Source organism: Scyliorhinus torazame, chromosome 13 (assembly GCF_047496885.1).
Source record: "Scyliorhinus torazame isolate Kashiwa2021f chromosome 13, sScyTor2.1, whole genome shotgun sequence".
Taxonomy (NCBI): Eukaryota; Metazoa; Chordata; class Chondrichthyes; order Carcharhiniformes; family Scyliorhinidae; genus Scyliorhinus; species Scyliorhinus torazame.
Window position 1 is genome coordinate 78,638,931 of NC_092719.1, and position 21,576 is coordinate 78,660,506.

The following is a 21,576-nucleotide window of genomic DNA, read 5'->3' on the forward strand; positions in this document are numbered from 1 at the left end:
CGCACTACAAGTTCCCGACTCGCTTTCCCCTTACGCAATAGAGGTAGCGACCACAGACCGCACACTTTCAGCCGTGCTCTTGCAGGAACGGCATGATCAGCTAAGACCCGTGGCTTATGCCTCCCGAATTTTAGATGCTGTGGAGCAGGGATTCTCAGCCTGTGAGAGGCACCTGCTCGCAGTTTTCTGGGCAGTCCAGTACTTCTCATACATTACCGGACTGAACCCCATCACCATTTTGACCGAGCACACCCCCACCCAACTTTTACTAGACGGACGACTAAAAGACGGTACCGTCAGCCAAATCCGCGCTGCTAGGTGGACCCTTCTCTTACAAGGACGGGCCATCACAGTCAAACGGACCAAAACACACACATACTTAGCGGACAATCTACAGTACCCCGGAACCCCCCATGAGTGTGAAATCATCTCGCCCCACCATAATACAGGCCCCTTTATCGCTAAAACACCCCCCAGAAAACTAGCCACTCCATCTCAGAACCCCCCTCACCCGGACACGTGTGACCCCATTAGGATCTATGTGGATGGATCTTCCACGGTCCTGGATGGGCAATGCATAACAGGTTGTGGGATTTATGTGGAGGACGTACCCTCGAGGAAATCGCATTAAAATTACCCGGACACTTAGGCGCGCAGGCAGCAGAGCTTGCGGCCATCGCTTACATTGTAGGGCACCCAGATTCCTTCCCCAGCCCAGCAGACATATATTCAGATAGTCTATACGTGTGCAACAGCCTCACTGAATTTCTGCCCCTCTGGGAAACGAGAGGATTTGTTTCCGCGGATGGGAAACCCCTCCCCTCAGCCCCATTACTCTGCCATATTCTGAAAAAAGCCAAGAACAGGACTTTTGGCATTATAAAAGTCCGCAGCCACCATCGTTCCTCCCCCCCTGGAAATATAAAAGCCGACGCACTGGCTAAGGCAGGATCCAGGCATGGGTACTTTTGGAAGCCCCCCGAGAGCGCCCCAGTGAGTGCGCCAGTGAGTGCAGTTCAGGTCGCGCAGACTAGGATCGAAGATCTAGTAGAGGCCCAGAAGCAGGATAGCGCTCTCACTGAAATCGTGAAAGGGAAGTTTCCAGCCTCATACGAGAGGTACAGAAATACAATAACCACACATGACGGCGTGGTGCTAAAGGACACCCTTTATTTAGTTCCTGAGCAGGATAGGAACCAAATAATCTGTTTATTCCATGATGGTCATGGACACCAGGGAATCGAACCCACTGCAGCCCACCTCAAACAGCTTTGTTGGTGACCTAATCTCAAAGTGGATGTATCCCATTACATTGAGAATTGCCTCATCTGCGCTCAGAACAACCCAGATAGATATGCCAAAAAGGCACATCTCAGCCACACCCGACCCGTTAATGGCCCCTGGACTAACCTCCAGATCAATTTTATAGGTCCATTGCCCCCTTGCAGGAATGGCTATAAATATGTTCTGGTGGTCACAGACACTTTTACAAAGTGGGTGGAAGCATTTCCAGCCCGCACCAATACCGCGAAAACCACAGCCAAAATCCTAACCCACATTTTTACAAGATGGGGACTCCCCCACAGTATTGAATCGGACCAAGGTTCTCACTTTACGGGACGGGTCATGCAGAACGTCCTCACGATATTTGGCATAACCCAAAAATTTCACATTGCATACCACCCTCAATCGAGTGGTATAGTGGAGCGCATGAATTGGACGCTAAAAACCACCCTTAGAAAAATGGTCCTGCAGAACAACACCACTTGGGATTCTGTCCTCCCCTTTGCGCTGATGTTTTTGCGTAACACTGTTTCCACCTCCACAGGTTTCACCCCACACACCCACACGACCGGACGCCCCATGAAAGGGACAGAGTACTTGTTGGGTTTAGACCTGACCAGCCCTGAAGTTACGGCCGTCACCCACGAGAAAGCCGTTGAACAATTACTTATAAATGTATAAACGGCTCAGTTAGCAGCCGCTGTTAAACTGGGTACTAAAAGAAAACAGAGCAAGGCCTGTTTTGATAAGGCAGTACATGCAACGGAGTATAATATAGGACAACAAGTGATGTTGTCTGTGTATAACTCCAGCACATTTCTGTCTCCGAAATACTCGGGTCCGTACGCCATTACGGATAAAGTAAGCCTATCGGTATCCAAAATCAAATACCAAAATGGTAAGACTGCGTGGTTTCACATAAACCAGCTAAAGGCTTATGGAGCACAGTCAAACCACGCCCACCACGTCATGCTTGACGCAGCAGACCAAACCCCGCCCACAGCCAACGTAACCACACCAACCCCTTCTACGTCCAGCCCAGACACGGACTCGCCCCCAACTCCATCCATAGAAGTTACACTCCGCCCGGAACGCCCACAGACTGCAGCAGCAGAGACAGCGACTGTGACTCTGACGACAGCCACAGCACGCCTCCCTACTATCCTGGCCCCACACCCAGCGACTCCGAGTTCAACTCCAGTGACCCCTTCCTCATCACTTTCTTAAACAAACCACACCACCGACCACCGAACGACATGGACGACCCCGACTTTATCCCCACTCAACTCGACGAACACCATTGGCACTGCAACAACTCCTGCAGACTCGTCCGCAACGACGAAAGTAACCCCAACTCACTCCACGCAGCCCTCTCAACATTAATTCACTCCAGAATTTGGCACCCGGGAGAAGGGGACGACCCCGACTCAGACCCCCAATCCGCCAACCCCTTTGCGATCCTGTTCGCAACAGAGAACTGAGGTGTCCACATGATGATTTAAAGGAGACACTTGGTGAAAAGTGTTGTCCTTCCTGATGGAACTGGCAGGATGTTTTACGTTGTTTGTATGTTTGTTTAAGTGTTGTTCGTCCGACAGGAGAATTTTTCTCACACGCCCGTTCGGCCGAAACCTCTGAGGACTTGCCTCAGAGACCCACCGAGGAACTAGCTTTTCAGCTGATACTTGTTCGGGTATCAGACGCCCGATCGTAACTGCTCTTCTGATTTGACGGGAGAATCACAGCAGCAACCCCACCATGATGACTACATTTTTGCCCGTTCTTGTTGGTTGCTCAGGCAGTGGAGAAACGACGTGAGACCCGCCCTGCCTGGGGACCCCCCCCCCGTTGGTCAAAAACGCTCGGGTAGGGGAGATACGGTATTGGTAGCAGTCCTACCCGGGGACTCCATCCAAATCTTACCCGTCGCGGCCCATACGCACCTCATTCGACCTTTTCCTTTCAAAAACAGTTTTTTTTATTTAGGCGACCCTTGGGTTGCTGCCTCATGCTATTTACATCCAGGAACATTTGGATGATAAACTTAGCACTGGTCCACCATTGGGAAGTGTGCCGTGTCCTAACATTTGTTTTGAAAAAAAAATGGGGGAGTCACATATAGTGACCAATTATAAGGGTTTAATTGGCCCCAAGAAGGACAGACACACTAACACACCGGATATTAAACCAAGGAAGTTACAGATACTATGCTTGTTTTACAGAACTCCAGAGGCTCCAGGACCGGAGAAAACAAAGAACACAAGAAGGAAAAGGAAAGAGGACAGCCATGAGGACTTCTTTCATCGTGCTCAAAACTCTTTTGATGAACATTTGATTGCACGGGAACGCGGACCCCATTACTCCAAACCTCCCTGCCGTTAATGTTTCACTGCCCCGCAGTACCGAGGGCCCAGTCACCAGCCACGCTGCATTATCCTGGTGTGCCAAGTTCATAACCTGGTACTCCCTGTCTTACGTAATTGAAGCACTGTTAGCGTTGGCCATACTCTGCTGTGCAGTGCAGACTATGCACCTCTGCAAGTGGAGAAGGAGAGCGTACCGCGCTCGAACCCCGGTATATCGGACCGATCCCCTATATTCGGTTATGACCAGACCCCAGACCCCCGCGACCTATGAAACCAGAATAATAAAACATGCACTTGCGTTTTTCCTGTAAATAAAAATATGTACAAAACTTTCATGAAAAAAAAAAAGTATGATCCAGAGCTTGACAGCCAAGCTAGGAAAGAATATATGGAATGTTATGATTGTTGTTGTATGTTTTAGAGAGATAGTATGATGCAATGCTTGATGAGTGTGTTTAGGTAAAATTAGAGGTTCCAAGTTTTTATTTTGTAGATACATGCCCCTGCCTGACATAGCGCCCTCAAGAATTGTTTAGGTAAATCTTTGTGCATAGCTAGGGTCAGAGTAGTGGCCATGTAGGAGGTGCCCCCCCCGGTCAGGGAACGGAAAGGACAAAATTTATGTGATCCTTCACGCTTCGCGTTAGGATCACAAGGAGGGTCTGTAGCCACCTAAAATGGCTGATTCCCTATTAATTTGGCCAAAACCCGATTTAAAATGGCTAACCGAAAAGGCTGATGGGAAAAGCAGCCAACAGGACACAAACGGACAGCTGCAGACAGATTAGCGTATTCAGCTCTGGGGCGGTATCAGAAAAATACCTGGCGACTCGTGAGCAAAGGTGACATAATCAGAGCTAATAAACTAAGGCTAAAAAGAGCAACAGTGCACAGCTTCCTGCTGGACTGATCCAGTTGAATCTGCCAAAAAACGTTTGAGGCATCAAGCTTTGTAAAAATTTTAGCCCGGGCCATTTCGCTCGTGATCTCTTCCCGTTTGGGTATGGGTTAGTGTTCCCTCATGATGTTGTTGTTCAGGTCTTTCGGGTCGATGCAGATCCGGAGTTCGGCAGATGGCTTTTTAACGCACACCATGGAGCTGACCCATGGCGTGGGCTCCGTGACCTGGGATAGCACTCCTTGGTCTGGAGATCCTGTAGCTGCAGCTTGAGGCGGTCTTTGAGTGGTGCTGGGACTCTACGAGGTGCGTGAATGACCAGGGTGGCGTCCGGTTTGAGCCGTATTCTGTAAGTGTAGGGCAGTGTGCCCATGCCCTCGAATGCCTCCTGGTTGTGGGCAAGGAGCGAGTGGAGCTGTGCCCTAAATTCAGCATCCGGGAAGTCTGACATGCCTTCTGGAGACAGAGTGTGTACCCGCTGAACGAGGTGGAGAACCTTGCACGCCTGTGCGCCTAGCAGGGAGTCCTTCCATGATCCAACTATCTCAAAGGACAGTGTGGCTGTGTATGCATTGTGTGTCACCTGGAGCTGGCAGGATCCCATGGCCGGGATAACATTTCCGGTGTAATCAACTATCTGACAGCGGGATGGCCGAATCGGTGGTCTGACCTTCAAGGTCTAGAAGGCTGACCATGCAAGAAGGTTGGCAGAGGCACCAGTGTCTAAACGAAATGTGATTGGTGATCGGTTGACCGTTAGGGTGGCACACCATTCATCACCCGGATTAACACTGGCATTGGCTGGTGGGTCCTGCTTGGGGACATCCGGTTCCTGTCAATGACCGCAACGCGGAAGGCTTCCCGGTCATCTGTATCACCGGTCTGTATATTGTCAGGGTATGACTCGGTGTATGGAGGCTGAATGGCCTGCAGGTCCCTGCGAGGCTGGTGGAATTGGGGAGTGTCGGCAGGTTGAGCTGCTCGACAGCAGGCAGCGTAGTGGCCCATCTTGCCACAGCGGAGGCACTGTCAGTTCTTTGATGGACATTGCCGCTTTAAATGTGCGGATCCACAGTTGCCGCACGTCGTGACGTCATGGCGTTCGTTGTGCCATTGCGCATGGGCAGTTCGGTCCTGCGTAGAGCACGCCTGCACGTCACGTCCCTCTGCATCGACGTCTCTTTTGGCGCGTACAAGCACGGGAGGCCGCGGAAAGCGCGCAAAATGGCCGCCCTCGTCTGGGCCGCGGTCCGGGAGGAACTCAATCGACTGGACACGCTCGGCCTCGTAGGACCCCTGCCGTGCCGATTCGGCTGCATAGGACCCCTGCCGTGCCGATTCAGCCGCCTGGAATTGGGAGTAGCAGCTGGTCGTGATTTCATGGAGGACGCAGGCTTCGATGGCGGTGGCTAGGGTGAGGCTCCTAATTTTGAGCTGCTGGCGTAGGGTGCCCGAGGTGACCCCAAAAACTATCTGGTCCCGAATCATGGAATCGGAGGTAGCCTCGTTACCGCAGGACTGCGCGAGGATACGGAGGTGTGTTAGGAAAGATTGAAAAGGCTCATCCTTACCCTGCAGGCGCTGCTGGAAGAGGTACCACTCGAAGCTCTCATTTACCTCGACGCTAAAGTGTCGCTCAAGTTTGAGAAGGACCGTCTTGTACTTCATCTTGTCCTCACCTTCCGCGAACACCAGGGAGTTGTAGATGTGGATGGCGTGTTGCCCTGCCGTGGAGAGGAGGAGGGCGATTTTCTGTGGCTTCTAGGAAGAACTGGAAGCGCTGTTTAAACAGCTTCCAGTTGACGCCGAGGTTTCAGTGATTTGGAGCGGCTGCGGCGGGCTGATGGTGTCCATGGCGCAGGATGACGGATTGCTGAAGATGTGTAGGTAGGTCTCACAGTTGCTGGGTTCCAATCCTGGTACTGTGTCGTGTTGGGTGCTCTGCTATACAGACGAACCAACACGGTTGCAGATGGTACAACTCTGTTTTATTACTATCAATAACAACATTGGTAAACTTATGACTGTGGTTCGTTCTTTACCCTTTAACCTGTGGACCCAGCCCTAACAGTATCTTGGAGAGGCACTCAGCACAAGGTGTATGTCTGAGTGATTTGCTGTGAGCTCTGTGCCCTGAGCTGTCTCCTGCTGGAATGAGCGGGAACTGTGGTGTTCCCCGTTTTATAGTGCGTGTGCTCTTGCTTGTGATTGGCTGTGATGTTGCGTGTGTGTTGATTGGTCCGTTGATCAGTCCATCAGTGTGTATGTGTGTTTGCACCATGATGTTTATCTGAATATCATGACAGTCAACCCATCCACTTGGTCGCAGGGCATTGGCCACCCGTGCCATTGGCCACTCAATACATGGGTCATTTATCACACCTGTCATCGCTCTTAATGGTCATCTATCCCATCGGTCACAGTGCATTGGTCAACCATCCCGCCGGTCAGTTATCCCACTGATTATCCATCCCACCAGTCGATTTGACTAGTCACGTCCCACCACAGGAAGTAGTTGATGCTAAAACATTGAATATATTCAAGAGGTGACTAGATATAGCACTTGGGGCGAATGGGATCAAAGGTTATCGGGAGAAAGCAGGATTAGGCTATTGAGTGGATGATCAGCCATGATCGTGATAAATGGCAGAGCAGGCTTAAATGGCCAAAAGGCCTCCTGCTCCAATTTTCTATGTACTCACTGCATAGGTCAACTGTCATTGATCCGGCCCTAAAATCACTCATTGCATCAGCTACTGGTCAATGGCAAGTAAGGTTTATTCACACAGTGAAGATGGCAGGATAGATGTTGTGCCACAGCTGCAACATGTGGGAGCTCCTGGATGTCACTGCTATTCATGGCAACCACATCTATTATAAGTGCCTGAAACTTGCAGAGTTGATAAACCGGAGGCTGAGCTGCAGACATTGCAATGCATCATGGAGGGGGAAAGTGACGTGGGCACTTTGATCCACACAGGAATCACGCACGTTAGATTAGCATTGTTTGATGTGGCCAATGATCAGGGACAAGAGGGTGTGATCTGTGTCAAGTATGTAAGGGGGTAGTGAAGGAGACAGTGGAGGAGCCTTGGTCTCTGCAATTGAGCAACAAGTTTGAATTCCTTGCAGTTTGTATGGACAAGAGCAAGGACTGTAGTGTGGATGAGCATTCAACAGGGGAGGAGGGGTCGGACCGGCGGGTTGGGGGTCTGTCTTGGAGGAGATGGGTCAGTACAGGAGGAGGGTGATCAAAGAACAACACAGCACAGGAACAGGCCCTTGGGCCCTCCAAGCTTGCGCCGATCACATATCTTATCTAGACCAACCGTCTGTATCCTTCTATACTCTGTCTGTTCATGTGCCTATCCAGATAAGTCTTAAAGGTCGCTAATGTGTCTGCCTCAACCACTTCACTTGGCAGTGCATTCTAGGCCACCACCACCCTCTGTGTAAAAAATCTCCCCTGCACCTTGAACCTGTGCCCCCTTGTAATTGTAATTTCCGCCCTGGGAAAAAGCCTCCAACTGTTCACCCTATCGTTCACCCTATCTATACCCCTAATAATTTTATAAACTTCTATCAGGTCGCCCCTCAGCCTCCGTCTCTCTAGGGAGAACAATCCCAATTTATTCAATCCTCATAAGTAATACCCTCCATACCTGGCAACATCCTGATAAACCTTTACTGTACTCCCTCCAAAGCCTCCACGTCCTTCTGGTAGTGCAGTGAGCAGAATTGGACACAATATTCCAAATGTGGCCTAACCAACGTTCTATATAATTGTAACATAACTTTTGAGCTTTTAAAGCTGATCCCCTGTCCCATGAAGGCAAGCATGCCATATGTTTTCTTCACCACCATTCCCACCTGTGCTGCCACTTCTAAGGATCTGTGGACCTGCACGCCCAGATCTCTCTGTGTCTCCCCTCCCCCCACATCTACAGTTCATCCTCTGATGTTAGTTTCTCTGCTGTTTGGCCTTTCACATCTTTTGTTCTCTCTGGGGACTCCCATTATCACTCTTTCCCCTTGGTTTCTGTGGCCATTAGCACCCGGTTTCCCTGGGATTCTGTGGCTATGACTCATCTTTCATTCTCACTCCACAGTATAAATATTTCCCACTTTCTCTGTCTGTTAGCTTTGACAAAGAGTCATCAGACTCGAAACGTTAGCTCTTTTCTCTCCCTACAGATGCTGCCAGACCTGCTGAGATTTTCCAGCATTTTCTCTTTTGTTTCAGATTCCAGCATCCGCACTAATTTGCTTTTATCTCTGTATGTCTCTATGCTCCTGACCAAAAGCAGAAATGAGCTCAGCTCAGCTCCCCCCACCCTCTCACATCACTTCAGTAATATGATCAGCTCCATTTCTTAAAGGTACATTGCTTAAACATTCATTTCTTAAAGGTACTCTCACATGACACCTCCCCCCAAGAAAAAAAAACCCATCAACTTCAAGATGGTTTCATTTTTCACCTTTGCACCATCAATTAAGAAATGCACACACTAAAAATACTTTTTTGTTTAAAAAAACAACACAGGCAAACAGGAATAATATAGTCCATTTTTCCCGTTCTTCTTCCTCAAACCGAAATACTTCTCGATTGACAGTCTCTTTGAACAAGAAAGTCTCTGCACGATCCATCCTGTTGCTAACTTTGGTTGGCTCTTAAATGTTGCTCTGTTGTGTCGTTACTTAATTTGCTCTGTTTCAATAACCTTTGCTCTAGAGTCGCCAGGTATCTATGATACCGTCACGAGGTTCAAGTTCTCTTGTTAACCTGTGCCAATTTTAAAGGATTAAGTCTATATGGATGTTGTTTGATAGGAACAGCATTTCCCACATCTACATCATGTATAGCCATTTTAGTACTTCCCAATTTAACTTTACAAACTTGCCCATGTGATATCAATAACTCTTTCAGGTCAGTTCGTTTTTCCTCTGGAAGGTAACTTAACAATTCATCCCAATTTTTAAGAACATCCTCATTTTTCAATTTAATTTGAGGTATGTCAAATTCACAGTCATCTGGATTCGATTCGTCACTTTGAGTTAGAATCATTAAAACCTCCTTTTTCTCTCCTTCCCTTTCAAAGTACCTTTTAAGCATATTCACATGACACACTCGGTGAGTCTTCCTTCTATCTGGTGTTTTTACCACATAATTCACCTCACTTAATTTCCTTTCAATTTGATACGGTCCACAAAACCTAGCTTTCAAAGGCTCACCCACCACTGGTAACAACACTAAAACTTTATCCCCACTGGCAAAACTACGAACTTTGGATTTCTTGTCCGCTACCCGTTTCATCACATTTTGTGCAACTTTCAAATGTTATCTAGCCAATTCACCTGCTCTATTTAATCATTCCCTAAAATTTGACACGTAATCCAATAATGTAATTTCCGATTTCTCACCCACCAATTTTTCCTTAATCAATTTAAGTGGTCCTCTTACCTCATGACCAAAAATTTGTTCAAAAGGACTAAATTTGGTAGACTCATTAGGTGCATCCCTAATTGCAAATAATACGAATGGGATTCCTTTATCCCAATCCTCTGGATAATCTTGACAATACGCCCTCAACATTGTCTTTAATGTCTAATGTCACCTTTCTAACGCTCCCTGCGATTCTGGATGGTACGCAGTTTATTTAAATTGTTTTATTCCTAAGCTATCCATAACTTCTTTGAATAACTTTGAAGTAAAATTCGATCCTTGATCCGATTGAATTTCTGTGGGTAGTCCATATCTAGTAAAGAATTTAAGTAACTCCTCCACAATCCTTTTAGCTGTAATATTACATACTGGAATGGCCTCTGGAAACCTAGGAGACACATCCAATCTAGTCAAAAGATATTGATTCCCACTTTTTGTTTCAGGAAGCGGTCCTACACAATCAATTAGGACCCTCGTAAAAGGTTCCTCAAATGCTGGAAGGGTATTAAGGGCACTGGTTTTATCACTGCTTGAGGTTTCCCTATCACTTGACATGTGTGACATGATTGACAAAATTTAACTACATCTTTATGTCGTCCAGGCCAATAAAAATGTTTCTGGATTTTAGTTTGAGTTTTCCTTATTCTCAAATGACCTCCCACGAGTACCTCATGTGCAACTCGCAACACCTCCTTTCTATACCCTACTGGCAATACTACTTGATGAACTTCTGCCCACTTTTCACCCGCCTGCATATGTACAGGTCTCCATTTTCTCATCAAGACATCACTTTTACGGTAATAACACTCTGGTATACTCTCAGATTCCACTTCCGTATATGCTTTCTGATATATCCGTTTTATTTCTACATCTTTCTGTTGTAACTCCGCCAATTTTCCTGAACTAAAAATATCCGCCTCATTCTCCACCTGTTCTTGTTCTTTTTCAACCATCTGATCAAAAATCGTTTCTGATAATTGCACTTCAACTTCATCTTCACTCTTTGATTTCTCCTCTTGTCTTAACCTGTGACTTTGCGACCTTGTTACTACACAATCCGGAAAAATCCCAGGATATTCGTCCTTCAACCCTTCAGGTGTCTGATTTTCTACTGGCTTATCAACCACTTTAGGCATCACTCCCACCTGTGATCCAGCTATATCATTACCCAAGATAAACTCGATTCCTGGACATGATAGTTTATCTATTACTCCTACTACCACTTCACCACTCTTCACTGGACTTTCCAACCTTATCTTATATAATGGAACACTACTCCTCTCACCCTGATTTCCACATATCACCACCTTATCTGGCAACATTCTTCCCAAACTACATAATTCCTCATCTCTTACCATTAAAGATTGACTAGCCCCTGTATATCTTAAAATTGTGACTTCTTTACCTGCTCCTCCTGATACACATGAGTAAACTTTACCCACACAAGTAAATTCTTTCAAGACATCTGGCACCTTCTTCACAATTACTTATTGAACAGGCTGTACAATCGTTTGCACTTCCTTCGCTTCCCTTGGGCTTTCCTTTACCACTCTAACAAATCCCACTGTCTTATCCTGTTTTACCACACCAGCCTTTCCAGTGCTTTTCTTCAGCCACCAACACTGTGACTTTACATGGCCTAGTTTATTACAGTGAAAACATTTGAAACTTTTCATTTCTTTTCCACCCTCCTGGATTTCCTTTTTAATCTGAGGTACACTCTCTTTATTGTCTCCCATCAGATCACCTTTACCTTTACCACTTGAGTATTTCTCATGTCCCCAGTTTCTATCCCTCACCGGCTGAAACTGATGTCGGAAACCAATCTTTGATTTATGAACTATTTCATAATCATCTGCCATTTCTGCTGCTAATCTCACAGTTTTAACCCTCTGTTCTTCCACATGAGTTCTCACTACAACAGGAATTGAATTTTTAAACTCCTCCAAAAGTATAATTTCTCTGAGAGCTTCATACGTTTGGTCTATTTTCAAAGCCCTTATCCACCTATCAAAATTACTCAGTTTGAGCCTTTCAAACTCCATGTATGTTTGACCTAATTCTTTCCTTAAATTTCTAAACCTTTGTCTGTAAGCTTCAGGCACTAGCTCATATGCGCTTAAGATGGATTTCTTCACCTCCTCATACGTTCCAGATACCTCCTCCGGTAGTGATGCAAACGCTTCACTAGCCCTACCTATCAGCTTTGTTTGAATCAGGAATACCCATATGTCCTGTGGCCATTGCATTTGTTTAGCTACCTTCTCAAATGAAACGAAAAAGGCTTCTACCTCCTTCTCGTCAAACCTTGGCAATGCTTGGACATATTTAAATAGATCCCCACCACGTCTTCGACTGTGACGCTCTGTCTCATTATCGTCATCCATCTCCTCCAACTGTACGTGTCCCTTTGCGTCTGCCAATTTTAACTGATTTTCATGTTTCAGAGCCATTTTCCGAAGTTCAAACTCTCTCTTTTTCCCTTTCCTCGCTATCTCTTTCTTTGTTTCTTTCTTCTCTCTCCTTTTCTTTTTCCTCTCTATCTCTATCTCTTTCTTTTTCTTTCATTGCATATTCAAGCCGCTTTAATTCTTTTTCATGTTCAAGTTGCTTTAATTGACTTCCGGTTGCGGCTATGTGGAGCTAAGTCGCACATTTGGCAGCTCCTGCAAAAAACAGACTTTTGGGCTCTTTTCAGGGTCCCCAACGGCACTTTTTTGACGTTTCCCGTGGTGGGAAGGAGAGTACAATAGTTTCCCGACTGTATATGGCTTTTATCAGGAGCGGGGCGACTAAAAAAGTGATGGTGGACCTGATGAAGGTGCGAGGGAAGAAGAACAAAATGGCGGCGGGCGGTGACCAGGCAGTGTGGGTGCAGTGGGCGCAGGAGCAACAGGAGGTTATCCAGCGCTGCTTCAGGGAGATTAAAGCGGACCTGCTTGAGCCGATGAAGGCTTCTATCGATACGCTGCTGGAGACACAGACGGCCCAGGGGTGGCGATCCGCGAGGCCCGGCAAAAGGTCTACGACAACGAAGACGAGATCTTAGGCCTGGCGGTAAAAGTGGAGGCGCACGAGGCGCTCCACAAGAAATGGCAGGAGCGGTTCGAGGAGATGGAGAATCGGTTGAGGCGGAAGAATTTGCGGATTCTGGGTTACCATGTTGAACTCGCTGATGGGAGCGGGGTCCTTCCAGGAGCCCCTGGAGCTGGAAGGGGCCCATAGAGTGTTGGCGAGGAGGCCCAACGCTAACGAGCCGCCGCGGGCGGCGCTGGTGCGGTTTCATCGGTTCGCTGATCGGGAGTGTGTGCTCAGGTGGGCTCAGGAGAGGAGCAGCAGGTGGGAGAACGCGGAGGTTCGAATATACCAGGACTGGAGTGCAGAGGTGGCGAAGAGGAGGGCCGGGTACAATCGAGCAAAGGCGGTGCTGCACAGGAAGGGGGTGAAGTTTGGCATGTTGCAGCCGGCGCGACTGTGGGTCACCTACAAGGACCGGCACCATTATTTTGAGTCTCCGGAGGAGGCGTGGACCTTTGTTCAGGCCGAGAAGTTGGACACAGATTGAGGGTCAGGATGGGCGTTTGGGGATTGCAGTTGATATGTTACTTTTTATGGGGGGGGGTCCTTTGCTTTTCTTTTTCCTTTCCGGTTCGGTGAGGGTGGTTAGGGTGGGCTGGACACAGTTTGGGTTGAGTTGGTCGGGGGAGTTCTTGGAGGGGGGTAAGCAAATGGAACAGGGGTGGATGGCCGGCAGTGAGATGGAGCCCCGCGGGGGAGGGGGAGGCCTGAGTCGGGGGTGAGGGGACTGGGCCTGTAAAAGGAGCTGCGTCAGAGATGGCGGGGCCGGGTAGGTGGAAAGCGCAGGTTTTTTCCCGCACTGAAGACTGGAGGGGGCTGGGCCGGGGCAGGGAAGTGAGGATTGTTTCCCGCGCTTGGGATGGAAGGGGGAGGGGGAGAGCCTGCGGATGGGAAATGGAAGAGGAGGGTGTGTCACACAATGGGAAGAGTCGAAGAAGAGGCGGGAGTGGCCGGGGTCAGCTAACTTGCGGAAGTGCAATGGGGGGAGTAAAGCAGCTAGGATGGGTCCTAGCCCGGGGGGGGGGGGGGATAGAGTTGCTGCTGCTATGGTCAAGGGGGAGCTGGAGCGAGTGGGCGGGGGGGGGGGCGGTCGAGACGGGGGTCTGCAGCCGTGGGGAACGGGCCGTGCGTGGGATGCGGGCACATAGCTGGCCGAGGAGGCGTTATGGCTAGTCGGCGGGGGAGGGGGGCGGGTAGCCCCCTGATCCGGCTGATAACCTGGAATGTTAGGGGACTGAACGGGCCGTCAAGCGGGCCCGCGTGTTCGCGCACCTGAAGGGGCTGAAGGCGGATGTGCTTATGCTCCAGGAGACACACCTGAAGGTGGCAGACAGGTAAGATTGAGGAAAGTGTGGGTAGGTCAGGTGTTTCATTCGGGGCTGGATGCCAAAAACCGAGGGGTGGCGATCTTGGTGGGAAAGAAGGTGTCATTCGAGGCGTCGAGCATTGTGGCAGACAATGGCGGTAGGTACGTAATGGTAAGTGGTAAGCTGCAGGGAGAGAGGGTGGTACTGGTCAATGTGTATGCCCCGAACTGGGACGATGCGGGTTTTATGCGGCGCATGTTGGGTCGGATCCCAGACTTGGAAGTGGGGGGCCTGATAATGGGGGGGCGGGGACTTTAACACGGTGTTGGATCCGGCACTGGATCGATCCAGGTCTAGGAGGGGTAGGAAGCCGGCGGTGACTAAAGTGCTGAAGGGCTTTATGGACCAGATGGGAGGGGTGGACCCTTGGAGATTTGCAAGGCCGGGGGCTAGGGAATTTTCATTCTTCTCACATGTCCATAAGACTTATTCCCGGATCGACTTTTTTATTTTGAGTAGGGCGCTGATAGCGAGAGTAAAGAATACCGAGTACTCGGCGATAGTCATTTCGGATCACGCCCCGCATTGGGTGGACTTAGAGCTGGGGGAGGAGAGGGAGCAGCGCCCGTTGTGGCGCTTGGAGGTGGGGCTGTTGGCGGACGAGGAGGTGAGTGAGCGGATCCGAGGAAGCATAGAGAGGTACCTGGAGGTCAACGATAACGAGGAGGTCCGAGTGGGGATGGTATGGGGGGCGCTGAAGGCGGTGGTTAGGGGAGAGCTGATCTCCATTAGGGCCTATAAGGAGAGGAGGGAGCAGAGGGAGAGGGAGAGGCTGGTGGGGGAGATGGTGAGGGTAGACAGGAGGTATGCAGAGGTGCCTGAGGAAGGACTGTTGAGGAAGAGGCGCAGCCTCCAGGCCAAATTCGACCTGGTGACCACCAGGAAGGCGGAGGTGCAGTGGAGGAAGGCCCAGGGGGCGATTTTCGAGTATAGGGAAAAGGCAAGCCGGGTGCTAGCACATCAGCTTCGGAAGCGGGACGCAGCTAGGGAGATCGGGGGAGTTAAGGACAGGGGAGGGAATGTGGTGCGGAGTGGGGTTGGCATCAATGGGGTCTTCAGGGACTTTTATGAGGAATTGTATCGGTCCGAGCCCCCACTGGAGGAGGCAGGGATGGGCCGCTTTCTGGACCAACTGAGGTTTCCGAAGATGGAGGAGGGACTGGTGGCGAGATTGGGGGCCCCGATTGGGCTGGAGGAGCTGACCAAAGGGATAGGGAGCATGCAGGCGGGGATGGCACCGGGGCCGGACGTTTTCCCGGTTGAATTCTATAAAAAATATATGGACCTGCTGCGCCCGTTGCTAGTTAGGACCTTCAATGAGGCAAGGGGGGGGGGGGGGGGGGGGGGGCTTTCCCCCCAACGATGTCCCGGGCACTGATCTCCTTGATCCTGAAGCGGGACAAGGATCCCCTGCAGTGTGGGTCTTACAGGCCGATTTCGCTGCTAAACGTAGATGCCAAGGTGCTGGCGAAGGTCTTAGCCACGAGGATTGAGGACTGTGTGCCGCAGATCATCCATGAAGACCAGAAGGGGTTCGTGAAGGGGACACAGTTGAACGCGAATGTGCGGAGGCTTCTGAACGTTATCATGATGCCGGCGAGGGAGGGGGAGGCGGAGATAGTGGTGGCGATGGACGCTGAGAAAACCTTCGATAGGTTAGAGTGGGGGTACCTGTGGGAGGTGCTGAAAAGGTTTGTCAGGTGGGTTAGGTTGTTGTATGAGGTCCCGATGGCAAGTGTGGCCACGAACAGGAGGAGATCTGAGTACTTTCGGTTGCACCGAGGGACGAGGCAGGGGTGTCCCCTGTCCCCCCTGCTCTTCGCACTGGCGATTGAACCCCTGGCTATGGCACTGAGGGAGTCGAGGAACTGGAGGGGGTTGGTGCGGGGTGGGGAGGAGCATAGGGTGTCGCTCGATGCGGATGACTTGCTGCTATATGTGGCGGACCCCGTGGGGGGAATGCCGGAGGTAATGAGGATCCTCAGGGAAGTCGGGGATTTCTCGGGGTATAAGCTCAATATGGGAAAGAGCGAGCTGTTCGTGGGACACCCAGGGGACCAGAAGAGGGGGATAGGCGAGCTCCCACTAAAAACGGCGGAGAGGAGCATCAGGTATTTGGGGGTCCAGGTGGCCAGGAGCTGGGGGGCCCTGCATAGGCTTAATTTCACAAGGCTGGTGGAGCAAATGGAGGAGGAGTTCAAGAGGTGGGACGCGTTGCCGCTGTCCTTGGCGAGTAGGGTGCAGTCAGTCAAAATGACGGTGCTCCCAAGGTTTTTGTTCCCATTCCAGTGCCTCCCTGTGTTTATCACGAAGGCCTTTTTTAGGCGGGTCAACAGGAGTATAATGGGGTTTGTGTGGGCGCAAGGGACTCCGAGGATGAGAAGGGTGTTCCTGGAGCGGAGTAGAGATAGGGGGGGCTGGCGCTGCCCAACCTCTGTGGGTACTACTGGGCCGCCAATGCGACAATGGTGCGCAAGTGGGTGATGGAGGGGGAGGGGGCTGCATGGAAGAGGCTGGAGACGGCGTCTTGTGTGGGTACGAATCTGGGGGCGTGGGCAACGGTGCCGCTGCCGTTTCCTCCAAGGAGGTATACCATGAGCCCGGTGGTGGCGGCTGCCCTCAAAATCTGGGGGCACTGGAGGCGGCACGGGGGGGGGAAAGTTGGGGCTTCGGTGTGGACCCCAATACGGGGGAACCACCGGTTCGTCCCAAGGGGAACAGATGGAGGTTTTTCGGGGTGGCACAGGGCAGGGATACGAAGGTTAGGGGACCTGTTTGTGGTGGGAAGTTCGCGAGCCTGGGTGAGCTGGAGCAGAAGTACGGGCTCCCCCTCCCGGGGAACACCTTCAGGTACTTACAGGTAAGGGCGTTTGCCAGGCGGCAGGTGGTGGAATTCCCACGACTGCTGCCACACACAGTACAGGACAGGGTGCTCCCGGGGGGGGGGGGAAAGATCTCGGAAACTTACCAGGTGATGCAGGAGGAGAAAGGTAAGTGGGAGGAGTTGGGAGAGGATATCGAGGAAGGGACGTGGGCAGATGCCCTAGGGAGGGTGAACTCTTCATCTTCGTGCGCGAGGCTCAGCCTCATACAGTTTAAGGTGCTGCACAGGGCACACGTGACCGGGACAAGGATGAGCAGGTTCTTTGGGGGCGAGGACAGGTGTGTTAGGTGCTTGGGGAGCCCAGCGAATCACGGCCATATGTTCTGGGCATGCCCAGCGCTGGAGGAATTTTGGAGGGGTGTAGCGAGGACGGTGTCGAGGGTGGTAGGTTCCAGGGTCAAGCCGGGCTGGGGGCTCGCAATATTTGGGGTGGCAGAGGAACCGGGAGTGCAGGAGGCGAAAGAGGCCAGTATTCTGGCCTTTGCGTCACTGGCAGCCCGGCGGAGGATTCTTCTTCAGTGGAAGGATGCGAGGCCCCCCAAGCGTGGAATCCTGGATCAACGATATGGCGGAGTTTATTAAGTTGGAGGGTGAAATTCGCCTTGAGAGGGTCGGTACAAGGGTTCTTTAGGACTTCCTGGCAGAGCGGTAGACATTGGTCAATGGCAGCAGCAACTCGTGGGGGGGGGGGGGGGGGGGGGGATTTACTTTATTTTTGTTTTTGTTATTTACACTGGGGGGTCTGAGGGGGTGTATATATTTGTTGTGTTAAGTCGGGGTGTATGGAGGGTTGCTTTTTTTGGACTGTGTTTTGTACTTAACCCTGTTGGGTTCCTTTCTCATTTTGTTATTGATATTTTATGAAAACCTTAATAAACATTTTTTTTATTTTTTAAAAAGTTGCTTTAATTCTTTTTCATGTTCAAATTGCTTAATCTGCAACTGGAGCTTTGCCATATCTAATGAGTCAGAATGTATCACAGGCAAACGTAAATGCGCAGATACCGCGTTAAGTACCTCATCTTTACGTATTATGCTGGGCAGTGTTACTGCAATGCTTTTGACAAACCTAACAGTCTGTTTTTAATCTCTGTCAGTAAGGTATCACGTGTTACCGTGTCCACCCCCAAAAACGTGAGCCTTCGAAAGAGCCATTGTTCACAACACTCTCCCCACTTAAACTAAAATACCAAACCGGAAAAGCAACAATCCTTCACTTTCTTTAAGTTCACAAAAGCCAATCCAATAGATAGACTTTTATCCCCCTCGAGCCCCCAATTGTTATGGGGAAAGGTGTTTTCAGAACCCCAAAATGTATCATGGAGTTCAACCAACCTCCCCCTTTAATGGATTGTTAGCTTTTGAAGCACACGGCTTGTTCCCCAGGTATGGTATTACAATTACACGTGGGTTTTTAAACAAAACAATGTTTATTCCATGAACTCAAATTAACCTTTTAAATAAACATTGGATCTCTTAACACCCCTTACTTCAAAGATAACCCCGAAAATAATACAACACTACCGAATCCTTCAAACTGTCCCTTTAAACATCCACAAGACTTCACCTTCAACAAACAGACATGAGGTTACATTCAATATATTTATAGTCTTTGGATTTGCAGACATCCACAGACCAGCTGTGTTTTCTTCCTGCAGCTCTCTGCAAAACACAGACACTCCCAGCTTTCTCCTCAAACTGGCTTTCTCCTTTCAAGCAGCTCACAGCAAACCAGCCAAGCACTTTTCAGCTGCTGTCTCAAAACTGAAACCAAAAGCAGAAGCGAGCTCAGCTCAGCTCCCCCGACCCTCTGACATCACTTCAGTAGTATGATCAGCTCCATTTCTTAAAGGTACATTTCTTAAACATCCATTTCTTAAAGGTACTCTCACATGACAATAACTCCCACCTGAATTGGATCTACCAAAATGCATTACTTCGCATTTGTCCAGGTTAAATTCCATCTGCCATTACTCTGCCCAATTTTACAGACTATCTATATCCTGTGGTATTCTCTGACAAACTTCATCACTATCCGCAACTCCTGCAATCTTAGTATCATCCGCAAACTTGCTAATCAGACCCACTACGTTTTCTTCCAAGTCATTTATATATATTACAAAGAGCAGAGGTCCCAGAACTGATCCCTGCGGAACACCACTAGTTACAGACCTCCATTCGGAAAAACACCCTTCCATTGCTACCCTCCGTCTTCTATGGCCAAGCCAGTTCTGGATCCATCCAGCTAGTTCACCCCTGACACCATGTGATCTAATTTTTTGCACCAGCCTGCCATGAGGGGCCTTATAAAATGCTTTACTAAAGCAAGATGCTGCCAGACCTGCTGAGATTTTCCAGCAATTTCTCTTTTGCCTACTTTAAGAAGATCAATACATTGATCTTGGAGTTTGTATGGGCGGGGAAGGCTCCACGGTGAAGAAGGTGCTGTTGGAGCGGTGGGGGGGTTTGCGTGGCTGGCCTTACCAAATTTGATAAACTACTTCTGGGCACCAAACATAGCCATGGTCAGGAGGTGGGTAGTGGGGGAGGGATCGGTTTGGGAGCTGATGGAGGCAGCCTCGTCTAAGGGCACTAGTGGAGAGGCACTTTTGACGGTGCCTCTTCCGATCTCGCAGGCCAGGTACTCCACAAGCCCGGTGGTGGTGGCAGCCCTGAGGGTGTGGGGTCAGTGGCGGCAGCACCTGAGGCTGGAGAGTGCCTTGGTTTGGGCACTGATTTGCGGGAATCACAGGTTTGCTCCGGAGGGGGCTGGATGGTGGTCAAGAGAAAGTGGGACAAAGAGCTGGGGAGGCTGGTGGAGGAGGGGATATGGAAGGAGGCTCTGAGCAGGGTGAATGTATCCTCTTCGTGTGCTAGGCTTGGTCTTATTCAATTTAAGGCACTCCATAGGGCGCATATGATGGTGGCCAAAATGAGCAAGGTTTTTGAGGGCGTGGACAAGAGGTGTGGGTGGTGCGCGGGGGGGCTATAATAATCTATGTAATCTTTATTAGTGTCACAAGTAGGCTTACATTAACACTGCATTGAAGTTACTGTGAAAATCCCCTAGTCGCTCTGGTGCCTATTCAGGTAAACTGAGGGAGAATTCAGAATGTCCAATTCACCTAACAAGCACATCTTTAGGGACTTGTGGGAGGAAACCCCCACACACAACAGGGAGAACATGCAGACTCCGCACAGTGATCAAAGTGGGAATCGCCCCGGGTCCCTGGTGCTGTGAAGCAACAGTGCTAACCATTGTGCTACCGACCTGCGAACCATGTGCACATGTTCTGGGCCTGTCCAAAACTGGAGCATTTCGGGCCGGGTTTCGCAGACGGGATGTCTGAGGTGCTGAGTGTGAAGGTTGTCCAGAGTCCAGAAGTGATGATTTTTGGAATGTCAAAAGATCCAGGAGTCCAGAGGGCAAGAGAGGCCTATGTTTTGGCCTTTGCCTCCCTGGCAGCCCGGAGACGGATTTGCTGGAGTGGAGGGACTCGAGGTCGAAGAAACCGGGGGTGTGGGTGAGCGACCTCGTGGAATTCCTTTGATTGGGGGAAGACGACGACTCTGGGGTTAAACATTGGAGGCAGGATGGATGGAGGGGAACAGCAAGGAGGGTGGAGCAGTTGGTGTTAGTTATTTATTTGTTCGGCAATTTCCTGTTCTCTTTTTGTTTTTGGTTGTGTTTGATGTATGCATATAAATGTCTTAATAAAAACATTTTGTTTTAAAATAATTGCATGGCTTTTTATAGTTGTAAAAACTGTTTGACACTGAAATGTTGAAGGCGTGTACTACACTCAAGGAAAAATATTAGCTGATTTTCCTGGTGTGCAACATGAAGTTACAGAATACAGTTCTCTAACAGGAGCAGTGTAATGCAATGTAATCTACACACTGCAGCAAGATTATTTGCTTTACTGACATTTTAAACATGGTAGACTGGAATTGTTATTGGTGTTCTGGGAATCAAATTGTGCAACTGTACATTTTTTTATGTCAGTCGCCTATTATACTCATGCACAAGTGGCCCTTTTTAGTTTTTGTTAAACTCACGGAGGTATTGCAGGTAGAAGTGCTAAGTTAGAATGTATGGAGTAACGAGGGACAGTAGGAAACAGAAGGGACCTTCCAAGCATCTCAAGCAGTGCCTTTGCTCTGAAATTAGGCAGACACAGTAGCACTGTTGCTTCACAGCACCAGGGTCCAGAGTTCAATTTCAGCTTGAGTCACTGTCTGTGCGGAGTCTGCAC